The following is a 13,624-nucleotide window of genomic DNA, read 5'->3' as shown; positions in this document are numbered from 1 at the left end:
GACAGGTGCTCGCTTTAAAGTAGGTGCGCCGGGGAGGAAGCAGGATGGGAAAGGGATTGGAAATCACGTACTATCAGGAAGAGATCAAAGACCACGTCTGTTTCATGGCAAAGGAGAAATTCTCCTTTGGTGTATGTTCTGTTTATTGTCTTCAGTTCTTGAGAGGCTGTCGAAGGGAGGGCTTTGGGGTTATTCTGTGTGGCTTCCAAGGAAGAATTGGAGCTTTCTCTGGCTCCACTGGAGGGCGAAATGTTTAAATGAAATGTGGAGCTTCTTGTCGACGTGAATTTCTCCTTATATCACCATTCAAGCCAGTGCTTTAAGGGAAATGCATGGTTTGGCCTGGATGACCTGACCTCTGGGGCCCTTAGAAGGCCGTCAGACAGAGATTCCATCACATTTCTTGAATTTCCTTCCCTTCTCCAATAATAACTCTCGAACAATATTTGGCCTTGCTGAAACAGCTATGCCGCCTTGGACAGAATCTAGTTTCCTCTGGAAGTGGAGTCATATAGAATAGGCTTTTTTTTTCTTTAAGAAATAAGAAAATTAAAATTAATCGTTTCTGTGTAGTTGTGGTATAGGAGAAAGAACACAGAACAGAGCCCCAAATGGGATCTACCTCAAACATTTTCTTGCTGTGATTTGGGGCAAAGCCTCAGTTTTTAAATTAATAAATATAGCTAATGATCTTACATTTACAGGGTTCTTACAAGCGTTGAATGAACTGATGTGTGTATAGTGCCTAAGATAGGGCCTGGCACATAGTAGTGACTTAATAAATGGAAGATATTTCCTTGAGTCTCCTAGACAGTTAAAAATAGAATAGTCAGACTCTTAAAAAAAGGAAATTACAGGCCAATGTCCTTGATGAGTATGATAGGAAAATTCTCAGCAAAATACAAGCAAACCAAATTCAACAGCTCATCAAAAGGATCATACACTGCGGTCAAGTGGGGCCCACCCCCGGGATGCAAGGATGGTTCAACATTTGCAAATCAGTAAGTATGACTCATCACATTAGTGGAATGAGAGATAAACATCATACGAGCATCTTTCTAAGACAACGGGCCATGAGGCTGCTTAGTGTCTGCCCTTCGCTGAGGTGGATGCAGGTCATGGATTCGGGACCCACGGAGGGATGGGTGAATGGGTGCGGTGCAGGGGTGGAGTGGCAGAGTGCCAATGCCTGGGTGCGGGCAGCTCAGACTAGAACAAGGTCTTCTTTATTGGGCCTGTTTGCCTCAGAGCAGTGTGTTATGTGCGCACGCGTATGTTTTACGTCTGCCCTCCTAGGCTCGGGCTGTCTGTTGTACCATTTTCTCTGGTTCAGCGTTTCTCAAGCTCCAATGTGCAAAAGAATGTCCTGGGGATCTTGCTAAAAAGCAGATACTGATTAAACATATTCACGAAAGAGCCTGAGAGTCTGTGTTTCTCACAGGCCCCCAGGTGGAGCCGAAGCTGCTGGTGCACGGACCTCGCTCTGAGTGGACAGGCTTTCGTCCTCGTGCATGCTGCTGTAGAAAGTCTCTGGAGCCACTGTTGGCTTGTTGATGACTGAAGTTCTGCCCGCCTCTCTGTTTCTGTCAGGATCCTGGGAGACTGTTTCCTTATCGCTTTTCGCGAAGGTCCGTTATTTGCGAATGCTCTGTATCTCTTTTTCTCCCAAGATGAGGCCTACCAGCATTCTCTAAAGCTCACATTTGGGCTTCTTTTAGCAATGTATTTTTTTTCCTCAGAGTGGTGCTCACACTGCTGGTGGCAAAGCCCTAAGTACGAACCTGTTTTAGGAAAGAAATTCATCTTGTTAGAGGGAGTGGAGCTACTTACAAGGCAGATAATGTTCTGCTGCTTGCCGAATTGATGGAGACAGGCACCGGGATCCAGACTCCTCTATTTTTCATTCTTTGAATGCAGTCTATCTTCGGAATCACACGAGCCATGTGAAGCAGGGAAAGAGAGCGATGGTTCTGGAAACAGAAACAGAGCCCTTATCTTTTCATGGAGAAGATATTATTGCTTGTGATTTATGGGGTGCAGGGTGATAGGACGCGTCGCGGCGCACAGCGGACTCTGGGCCTCTGTCTGTGATGAACTCTTGGAGCGCCCCAGGGGCAATGCACACCGTAGAATAGCTGCTGCATCACGAGATTCTGCCTTAAAACATACCGAGTGAGCTGCTAGACTTGGCTTCTGTTTCCAGTCCTACCACTGACTTACTCTGCCTTTCTCCAAACTCCTTAAATCTTCCGACCTGTTAGTAAGTCAAGTTAATCACACGTGCTATCGATATTTGCTTGTGAAATATCTTGATGTTTATTAGCTAAAGTAGTCTCAAATATTTGTGAAAACTCACCTTTCCTCCTGAAGATAGGTCAACTTTCATGGGCAAGATCAAACAACATAAATAAATAAAAATAACTAAACAAACAAAACAGGTGACCAGAGCATCCTTTGTAATAAGAGTAGAAGAGAAGGCAGGTGTCCTTCCTCCCTCCCTCCCTATCTCTCTCTTTCCTTCCTTCCCCCTGGATTTTTAAAAAAACTTTATTTTGAAATAATTTCAGGTTTATAGAAAAGTTGTAGGAATAGTTTAAAGAATTTGTATGTAAATTCCAACCAGATTGCCCAAATGTTAACATTTTACCATATTTGCTTTCTCTCTTCATATATCTATATCTACATCTGTATCTATATATCTGTTTTTTCCTGACCAAATTGAGAGTGAATAGAAGACAAGTTAAATGCCCCTTTATGCTTAAATACTTCAGTGAGTATTCTAAAGATGTTTTCTTACCTACAGTTCAGTTATCGAAATCAAGAAATTAAATGGATAATACTGTTAAATCTGTAGACTTTATTTAAATTTTGTCAATTGTCTAAACGTGTTCTCTGTTATATAACAATATAAAAAATAGTTTTGTTTGGTCCAGATCTAGACTGTGCTGTATATAGTTGTTCTGTTTCTTGTCTCCTTAACATAGAGCATCAACTCGGTCTTTTTGTCTTTCATAGAGAAGGTAAATAAATTCTTGACCCTAAGAGATTTCACAGAAGTTGAATGGACAAATATTAGTTTATTTTAACAAGCAACCGTAAAAGACAGCTAGAAAGTCTCAAGGCTGAATTCTGAGATTAAAATTGTTTTTTAAAGTTATAAAAATAAGACACAATTATTAGAAAAATTAACACAGAAATGAATCAAGTCAAAGTAATAGCCCTCCATTCTTTCACTCGAATAAACACCTTTAAAGAGTTGTGTATATCGTTTCAGATCTTTTTCTATGCTCATAAAATGTATACACTTATAACGTGTGTGTTTTAACTGAAATGACATCATACGCACATATTGTTCTGTAACTTTGTCTTTTTTTTTTAAAAAAAAAATTAGCATGTCGTTGCACCTTCCCTTGTCAGTCGCTCAGGGCTATGAGGGCGAACTCTTTGCACCCCTGCTGGGGAAGCCGGAACCTGAGCTCCGAGTCTTCCATCTTGCTTCTGCTGGTATCTTTGATTCCCTGATAAGCTCGGAAGTGGCCTCGTGCGCTGGGAGAGAACATGAAGGGTTCACCGCTAGTCGTTCAAGTACACAAAGGGAGTTTGGGGAACAAACTCCCTCGGATTCTTAACCTTTCTGTTCTTTTCTTTCATAGAGTCCTCAGATGCGTCTCTTAATTTATGGGTCTTTCGTGGAGAACTTCACTTAGCTGGCTGCAGTCTGGAAAGGCTGCAACTTGGATGATCTAGTCTTATATTATACGTTATGTATATAATGTTGACATTTCAAGGGATGAGATGAAATGCGAAAAAAAATGTTTAAAATGACACATTCGATTTATTAAAATCTCTTGCACTGCAGTGAGAGTCCATGATGACATGACATGGAATCTCTCTCGCTCTCGTGCATGCTCTTGAGCACTCGCGCGCTCTCTCTCGCTCTCTCTCTCTCTCTCATCTATACTTATATCTATGCCTATATCTACATAGGTATAACTATATCTTGCTATCCATGCACATGCGCACGCCTTTTGTAAAAGTCTTCGGGATCGCATATCTGGGCCCATCCCCATGGGTGTTGATTTCTAGCTGCTTAGATATTCTTTTATCGCTATCCCAGATTAGAAGTGCAGCTGTTCTCCAGGCTTAGACACACTCGCCTGATCTTGGAGTGACATTAGGGGGTTTCTTGCAACTGTTTTTGCTGAGCTCTTTGAGAAAATCGGTCTTAAAGATTGGTTTAGTCTGGTTTTGCTTCGGTTCTTGAGTGGATTTTCTCTGGACCTTTCTGACCTTGAACTTTATTCATTCTTTGCTTATCTTGACCTTATGGTGCCTTGAAGCCCAAGAGGGCAACTAGGTAGTGATGATCCGAAGTTATTTATGAGCTCGATGGCTGTATTAGTGGTTTTCCCATTTTACCTCTCTCCCTGCAGCCTTTAGCCTGAAAGCACTTTGGAACAGGGTCTGTTTTCCTATAACTGCCTCCTTGCACTTTAAGGGGAAAATCAGAGCAGTGATTGAGTCCTCAAACCCTTATGGCACTGCGGAGTAATAACATTTATCACACTTCTTGTTTAAGCCCTTTAGAGAGTGACATTTCACAGTGTAATTTTGCTTCACAGATTTTTCCCTTGTGAGTTTTAACTTTCAGGGCAGAATTCTCTCTTATGGCTTCACCTTTTTCCTACTTTGTATATCTGTGAGAAGTTGCACAAATAAGGCTCCTCTCAGCATAGCAAATGGAATCAGGTCATGCTCCCAAGCGCCCTTCACCTCGAGATTCCTGATTGTTTCTTCCTTATGTGTCGTGAGTGGGCCCAAATTGACTCACCTCTCGCTGCCCTTTCCACTTTCTGAAACAAGCAACTAATAGCACACAGCTCTCAAAATTCCCGGATGACCTGCATTTTGCTCTTTTTTATTATCCCTTAAGAAATGTCTCGGTAATTGAAATCTAGAGTCGCCGAGTTTTGTGATCTTGTCATTTAGCATTTTACTTCTGTTTGGTTTATTTATGCTGCGCCTTTAAATCCCGGAGTGATCAAAATCTGCCTGAGGGACTTAAAGGACTGAAACTAAGAATATCGTCATTAATTCAAAGGCAAGAGATTAAACAGAGGTCCTCGTGGCCATACTTGTTTGGGAGCCAGAAGGAAGAAAAGAGGGAGAAAGATGCAGCAGAGGGTGGTGAGACATCTCTGCCAAGATTTCGACTGCATGCTGCATTTGATTTATTTATGCGGACATGGCTGTCTGTTTTTTTCCCCTCTATGATCATTTATCGGCGCGTTCATCCTGATTGAGTAGTGCATAGAGGACCCCCACTGCGAATTTCCCTTTATTTCATGTATTTCTCTTACCTTAACGCACAAAGCATCAGCGTTGTTACTTCCTTCATCCTCCGACTGTATTTCATCGCAAATCCAACTCCTTTTGATCTATGGCGCAAGCCCTTCTTTCCCCACGTCTTCGTTCTCTCTTCACAGATCACAGTTTTCATTACTGACGTTTCAGTCACTTGATTTATCCCAGCAGGTTCCCCGATGCCAAGCAGATCATGATTCCCTTCTCGGTTGGGTCGCTTCGAGGCCTTCCCTGTTGTTTCCCTTGGCTGCCAGTGTTTGTGGATCCGGCACCTAAGACGTTTACTGCTGATTTTGTCTCCTCTTTTAGGTTTCTGTTTGCTTAGATCCAAACCACAGGTGGTAACTTAGGCAGCCCGTAGGCAATCTGGACTTTTCTGAAATGTGAGCTCTGTTGTGCTTGGTAGAGAGTGCTGGAACGTTCCATCGCAAGCATCTTCACAGATGGGCTCTTTCTGGAATCGCTTTAAACAGGAGGATCTGCCCATGAACATTATGCTAAGCTTTATAAATCAAACACCACCCACCTGATTCCCCTGAGAGCTTCCAGATGGGGAGAGTTGGATTATCAGTTTTCAAAGTGGATTATCTTTTAAAAAGAGGACCATACCTGTAAGAAACTCACATTAATTTTGGTTGGAAGGGAGTAGAATACTCCTTTTTTTATTTATTTTTCGTCAGTACTATATTTGAGTGGTCTGAGCCACACACATAGAGACAGACACACATATATGTATAATAGAGAGACATAGGAGAAAGAAAAATTTTCCCTTTCGTGAATTCTCGTGATGTTGGCATTAAAATACTGAACGCTGCATTATCTCGAGACCTTCAGTTGTCCCAGTTTGCATTAGTGACATCTATTTCTCATGTCAGACAAGAGAAAGCTGCAAAGAATTCTTTTTCGTGGTCTTTTTAGCTTTCTTTAAACAGTTCTATGATTCCACACAAAGGGAGATTGTGTGGCTTATGTATGATATATTAGAAATTAGGAAAAGTAACCTTGTCTTTAAATTGAGTATAAGTATTTACCCATTATTTAAAATTATAATGCCAGGAGAGCACTCATAATTCTCGACTCTGTTGCTTTACTCTGTAAAGCATGCAAGTCTGGGGTCTTTCAGGGCTGTTCCAGTTGGGGATCTACAAAGTGGATCCTGGCTCATCTCACGAGAGTGGATAAAGGACTTTCTGACTGCGGGTCAGGATGCCTATCAAAACACCCCACCTCCAACGCCCCATCCGTTGCTGAGGATGCACTGGCGATAAAGCGCACGGTGTCTACTTTTCTGCTGTTCCTTCATCTGTAAATAAAGGAATTCAGTGAGTCTCCCGGTCAGTCCCAAAATCAAATTTAAAATGGGCTTCTAATGCAGCCAGAGGAATTTGAATAGCTGTGAGAAAGAATTTCCTGACTCTGAGGATGTCAAATTGCTTCAGCAGTTGTATAATCACATTCTCGACAGACCTTAAAAAATATTTTAGTGTCTTTCGATACCTGAAAGCAGAGGAGAGAACCCTTGACTTCAGGTCTGTCCTAATCCAGTTCCGTCGCAGGGGAGACCACAACAGATGATTCCGGTTTGTAATTTCTGATAATTATACATGGATTTCAGCCCAATATCAATGTGCTGTTGATTAAAAAATGTTCCTGGAATCCTGAGAAATGGATTCAAGCTGATAGATAGGATGACTAAGTAAATAATAGCAAAGCAGTGACCAAATATGTCAAGAGAAAAAAGCATGGGATAAAGAAATTCTACCGAAGAATACATGTTTAACATCAGAAGCAAATAATAAAAAATCAAATGAATTTAGTTAAAAAGTCTACTTTTGAGAAGGCAAAAATTACAAAATTGAGAATAAATGGAATTAAAACCTCATCTTTGAACAAGAGACACCATGGGTCAGTTTTGAGGGCACAAAGAGAAAAAATAGATTAATATTATCAGCAGATAATATTAGATTAATATTATCAGTAGATAAAGTTACTAGGGAAAGTGATCTTTATGTCCAAAAGGTCTACATTACTTATCTGGCACCAGAATTAAAAATAATTATATATATTAATATATATAGGAATTACCAACAGGTGAAATGCAGTAGTAGAAACCACATTTGTCACTGATCTCCAACATTAAGAATCATTTTTATAGATTCAACCAATGCTTACCAACTGGATTTGTGGAGTCTTGTAAAGAATTTAATTATCCTATTATAATAGTCCGTACACTCTGAAATTAGGAATATGCTGCAGACATCGACTGAAAAATGCGTGGATGGATGGCTTTTAACAAGAATGGAAAACAAGGTTTAAAAATATAAGGCTCTGAAGTGTTGAGCTGTGGTTCCTCCTCGAAACGGCTTCTCACAGGTTTTTTTTTAAGCCGAGAGAGAAGTACTGATTCACCGTTTATCTAAGGGGCATCATTTATCCGCACTGATTAAAACGATCAAGTATCAGTGACAGGTCTTTATATTCCAGGTAAGTGTTTTCTTTGTGCTCTTCCGACACGAATTTTTGACACGATGTGGGAAAAGCTGAAGAAGTTAGTCTTCGGGGTATGTTTTATCCAAGAGGTGGCTTGAGATGGATTAATGGCAAATCACAATAAATTATTTATCGGATAATAAGTGTGATAATGGTTCTTATTTGTCATCAGTATACGTTGCCGTGTTCTCCTGTCATGCTTTCAAACGAGCCCTCCCCAAAGACTTGCTGGTTAAAATATAGAGCCAAAAGGTCATTCCAACAATTTTTACTCATAATGGAACACTGATTACCTCCTAATTGAAAAATGTAAACCAGGGGCTCTGTGAGTGACCCTTGCGTTTCTAACACAACGAGGAGGGTCGCTCTGTACCTCATTCATTCTGCTGTGGGGAACAGTACAATTTTCAGTAATTTTGATGTTCTTCTGAATTAATCGGAAGTCACTTTTTTTTGTTTGTTTTCCATGGAGAAGGAAAAAATCCACATGCCCAAATTTGCTGAAAAGGTAGAGATGTAAAATACCACTCTCTCCTGTCCCGCTGGCAGCTAATCCATTGAAGCTTAATTGTAATTATCCCCCAGGTCTGGGGCCAGAGAAGAATACTGATTACCGCTACGTGTGTTTCCATGGGCCAGACGGTGTATTGAGCCTGTTGCAAAGTTTCAAGCGAATTTATTTCTACCGGTGGCTGTAATGGATCATTGGTCATGGACTATTTCTGAACTTGGTGCGATGGGAGAAAATAATTCGACTTCTTTGTGCAGAATTCCTTAAAAGTTTGCCGGCATTGTGCAAGGAGACTGAAAAGGCACTCACATCCTTGTGTCAGAGACGCCTGTGCTCCAGGTGGTTATTTTCCTGGGCTTTGCCTCTTCACCCAGAAACCCATACTGTGCTACATAGCCTGGTAGGGTTTCCCAAACTTCTTTTTCAGGAACAGTGATTACCATGACAAAGAAGTCTGTATACTTCTCCGTGTCTCACTCTCCCTCCCCTCTGCTTTCTTTTTCCTTTTGCTTGTTTTTGGGTATGAGCCCAAGGTCATAGCTCAGATAAGACCCTTTCCTAATGCCCCGTTTCCCACCGATGTGCATCTCGTCCCAGCTCACAGCCTCTTTCGAGTGTGCTGCTCCTGCGTGGCTCTATGAACCTTGCCTACCCTGCATATCTATTACTTCCAGGTCAGTCTGCTTCTCCTGTATGATCTGGGGATTTTTCACACATCCGAGTTGGATCACCCTCTTTCTATAGTTGCTCAGTGTCCTTCACAGCTCCCTTCCACAGGGCTCCAACTGACGCACCAGGTCATATCCTTCTAGACCCACTGCTCTGTCCTTGTCTTCTTTGTCCCAGGCCCCTGGCCCACGTATTCACACCTCTGCACAGCTGTCTTTCTAATGTGGCTCTTGTTCCCAGTCTCGCCCTTGTCCTTGGACATGATTCATTTCCCTCTTTTCTAATGTTGCACAGGGGAGAGCTGGATTCACTTCCACACCTCTGCTCAGTTAGTATAAGAGCCCGACCCTTCTGCTTTACCTCAGAGTGGAATTTAGACAATATCAGTGTCAACCCCGATAGTAGAGTCCACTTTCTCATTCTCGATAACCTAGTCAGCGGGCTGCTTTCCCAAAGGGCTCGATAGTGATCTCCGTGATTTCATCAGTTCATCATGAAGTTGGCCTGCCCCATCTAGGGAAAAGGATTTTCAGTGAACTGGGTAGTGGTGGTGTATTCTTAAAGAGTGCCATGTAGATATTTCTTCAAGAGCTCTTTTGGTCCAGTTACTGATTGAGATTCAGGTACTCTAACCCTGTGTGCAAGGCAAGCAGTTCTTCTGGTGATCAAATATTTTGAACCCCCAAATTGGGACACATGGATGAACAACAGGACAGAATATTTGAAATCCTGAAAAATCTAGAATTTTGTGTTAGTTATCTATTGCCATGTAACAAATTAGACTTAAGTGGCTCAAAACAACAAACATTTATTATCTTACACAAATTTGCAGGTCAGAAATTTGGGAGCAGTTTAGCTGGGTGGTGCTGGCTCAGGGTCCCTCATTGGGTTGTAGTCAAGATGTTGGCTAAGACTACAGTTATCCTAAGGCTTGATTTGATGCTTCTAATTGGACTCACTGACGTGGCTGTAGGTGGGGCTCTTCCTCGTTACATAGATTCTGTAGGGCTGCTTGGCGTGTTCTCACACTATGGCAACCAGCTTTTCCCCGGAGCAAGTGATCCAAAACAACAAGGTAGAAGCTGTGATATCTTTTATGACCTAGCCTTGGAGGTCACACTCCATTATTTCTACACATCCTATTTGGTTACATAAGTCAGCCCTATTTATTGTGGGAGAGGACCACCCAAAGGCAGGAATACCAGGAGGCAGGGATGATTGGGGAATCACCTCGGAAGGCGTCTACCACAAATGCGTAGACTCGTTTAAAGTGCCTCATCCTATCCTCATTATCCTTCCAGCCATGCTGGAAAGGTGGTGAGGAGGATGGATTGTGCCTTGATCAGCTCAGCTGTAGGAGACACTGGGAACATTATGTCCTTCAAGCCCTCGAATCAGAAAACAAAGGACTCCAGCCATCATTATGGATAAAACAAACTGGAAGTTTAGTTCATTCTCTCCTTTGTTCTGTCTTCCACCGACCTACCTTGCTGTTTCTCAATGTGTATTTCTCAGAGTACTTGTCCTGTGACGTGCTCTGCCAAAGATGATTTTGCAGTCAAACTCAGAGAGATTCACAATCTTCATGGCCTGCTGGATAACTCTGAGGATTCTTGCAACAGAGATGCCTCTTTCACTTTGTTTAACCCAGCATTTCTCAAGTTTATTTTCTCACAGATTTTTAAAAATTTCGTCATACCTAAAAACAACCTCCAAACCTAGTGTTCTTTAAAACATACATTTTGAAATATTGGTCTATTTAGACATCCATAACCAGTAGTATTCCAGCACAGATTTAAGATGGTCGTGATATAAAAGTAGCACATTGAACCTGCCTGCAATCAGATGGTTGAGTAAGCTCACTAGACTGAAGCCCTTGAAGAGGAATCTTATAGCTATAATACCTGACTCAATACCTAAAGCTGTTTGTTTGCTGGGAACCCTCAATCGACCATCCCCTTTGCTATGCTCTAAGAGCATGCTCTCTGATGTTTCTTTACCCCTGTATGAAATCTCTATTGAAAACTGGCTCTCAAAGTCTTTCAAAGAGTGTTAACCTTCTTCCCCCAAGGAGGAGGAAATTTTCTCCACCTACATATAAACTCCAAGAAGCATTGCACTGCTGAGATTAAGCATCTCTTAGCTGGTGTATTTTATGGCTGAATTGTTTGTCTTGGTATGTAAGCCTTTGGGGCATAACCATTTCTTCTTATGAGTCTGGTATAGCACTCAGCACACTGTCAGCACTCAGCCCAAAATAAATCATCATAATAATAGTCATAAACATAAATCAAGGGAACACAATTCAACTTATTTATAGCCTTACAGGAGAAGCACAATAGAAAAAGTGCAGTTATTTTCCATCATATTATCCTATATCATTTCCAAGCAAAATGTCATATTGTCCACTAGTTTGTAACCAGGTAATGAAGGATTCTGGCATAACCTGCAAATTCCATAGGGCCAGAGTTAAATGGTGTAAGGCTAGAAGCTCACGTTTCCTAAGTTTCTGTAATTAAAATTTGAATTTCTAGGGCTTATTAAGGTGATATTTAACATATAATTATCTTGACATTTTGAAAAGGAAAAGTGTTTAAGACAAATTATGTAGTAATATTTAATCACAAAAATCTACTTCTGCTCATTTCTTCAAAGGTCTGCTCTCTGATTTCCAAGGTGAAGGCTCAAAGCTTAATAAAGATTGTAATCTAATTTTTAATCTAATGGATAATCGTGGATTAGTTAGTGGGTCATCCCTCCCATATAATATACAAAATGTCTTTACCACTCTGAAATTCAGACCACTTTTAGAGGTAGGCTCATCATTCCACATGACTGAACATCAAAGTATAGTAGCCACGTTTTCTACTTTTTTTGAAACTTGGGGAATTTGGAAAACACACCTACACATGCGCCCACATCCACCTGTACTAACCACACCTGCCCCTCCCTCTCCATATGTGTGAAAATAATAATTGCAAATATATCTCCCATAAGGCAAAATACTTGAACATTTCGATAGACTTCTTTCCAGGCTTTTTCCTAAGCGTCTACTCTAAGAAATATTCAAGTAACACATGGCTGGTATTTTCCTTTTCTTGTTTTTTATTAAGATATTTCAGAGCTAGAGTTCTCTTTAACCACTGTCTAAATCTCGCCCTCCATCTTGTGAGTGGTGCTCCGTTTTTGGGGGTATTCCTAATCATGAGTTTGGTTCACATTCTTCCAGGTGATTGTTTTTTGTACATATATATGTATGTATATCTATAAAATGTACAGTATTGTTTTGCAACATGAAAAGTATTACAAATACATTATATTTTATGTAACTTTATGCAAATTACTTTAAAAACAAAACCATCTATGGTGATGCATCCCCCCCACACCCATACTCTAGTTTATTCATCTTATCTACTATATAATATTCCACCTCTTGAATAGACAACATTTAAAAAGCAATTCCATGATTTTTAGTGCAGTGAGCACCTTTGCATACACTACAGTGTTATTTATTTATTTATTTTTGATGAGTAGCTATCCAGAAGTCTAAAAGCTGGATCATAGGTATAAACATTTTTTAACAGGTGGTGCAAAGTAAATGTTCTGATTTACACAGCCAATACTGCTGATTAGATCTCTCTCTCTAGATTACCATGCCAATGCATGGTCTTTTCAGATCTTAACATTTCTTCCTGTCTGGCTGGTCAAAATACAATTACTGACTTGCATTTCTCTGGCTGTTCATGAGGATGAACTTATTGTCATGTTTCTCGGCCATTTGTATTCCCTCTTTAATGAATTGCCTATTTATGTTTTTTGTTTATTTTCCTATTGGATGGTCTTTTTCTTATTAATTTGTAGAAGTTCTTCCTATATTCTGGATGCAAACATTTTATCTTTCATGTTTGTTTCAAATATCTTTCACAATCTTCCTCCTTGTCTTTGTTATGTGTCTTGTTTTTGTTATGTGTCTTGTTTAAAAGTAGGTTAAAAATTTCAGGTAATGAAATTTGTTTGTATTTTCTTTTATAGTTTTCACTTTTCTTAATTTTAGAAATACAGGTTCGATTCCCTTTTTTTCTCCACTTACAATGAGTTCACAGTAATTCTGGATCTTGGCTTGATCAGATGTGAAATCAATGTAGAGTCGAAACTTAGTCAATAACTCGTCCTAATGGACTCAATCAATGGAGAACCACAGAAAATATCTAATATGTGTACCCATTTTAACAAAGTGAAGGTACCATTTTCTTTTTTCATCAATGATTTTATGCCCAAGCTTATTATATTTAGCAGCTGGATTCCTCTCCTTTGATTTTCAACATCTTCTCATTAGACATTTGGCAATCTTCATTGAATGGCTTTCTCATTCTGTCACTAAATTTTAACAGCAGTTAATGAAACAAAAGAAAACTGGGTCCACCAAGAGATACTCCAAATGCAAGGGAAAATGGGTTTCAGAAATGGAACCAACATGGTTATGTCACATACAAAAATTCTCTGACTTTCCTGCTTTACGTACCCTTGGCTCCTCTGTTTTTACAGATTTCCTATGTCCAAAACACCTTTCAGCACATTCATCTTTGCTTT

The 13,624-nt window shown here is 40.3% G+C and overlaps 1 long non-coding RNA gene across 3 annotated transcripts in view; it reads left to right on the top strand.

Annotated features, from left to right (window-relative positions):
- The window catches only part of LOC120613212 (uncharacterized), a 406,248-nt gene that overhangs the window by 55,077 nt on the left and 337,547 nt on the right, over nt 1-13,624 (top strand). The gene's annotated exons all lie outside the window — the stretch shown is intronic.

This window comes from Pteropus medius, unplaced genomic scaffold, assembly GCF_902729225.1.
Source record: "Pteropus medius unplaced genomic scaffold, Ma_sr-lr_union100, whole genome shotgun sequence".
Lineage (NCBI taxonomy): Eukaryota > Metazoa > Chordata > Mammalia > Chiroptera > Pteropodidae > Pteropus > Pteropus medius.
Note: the sequence above shows the minus strand (reverse complement) of the source record. Positions and strands in the feature narration are given on the sequence as shown.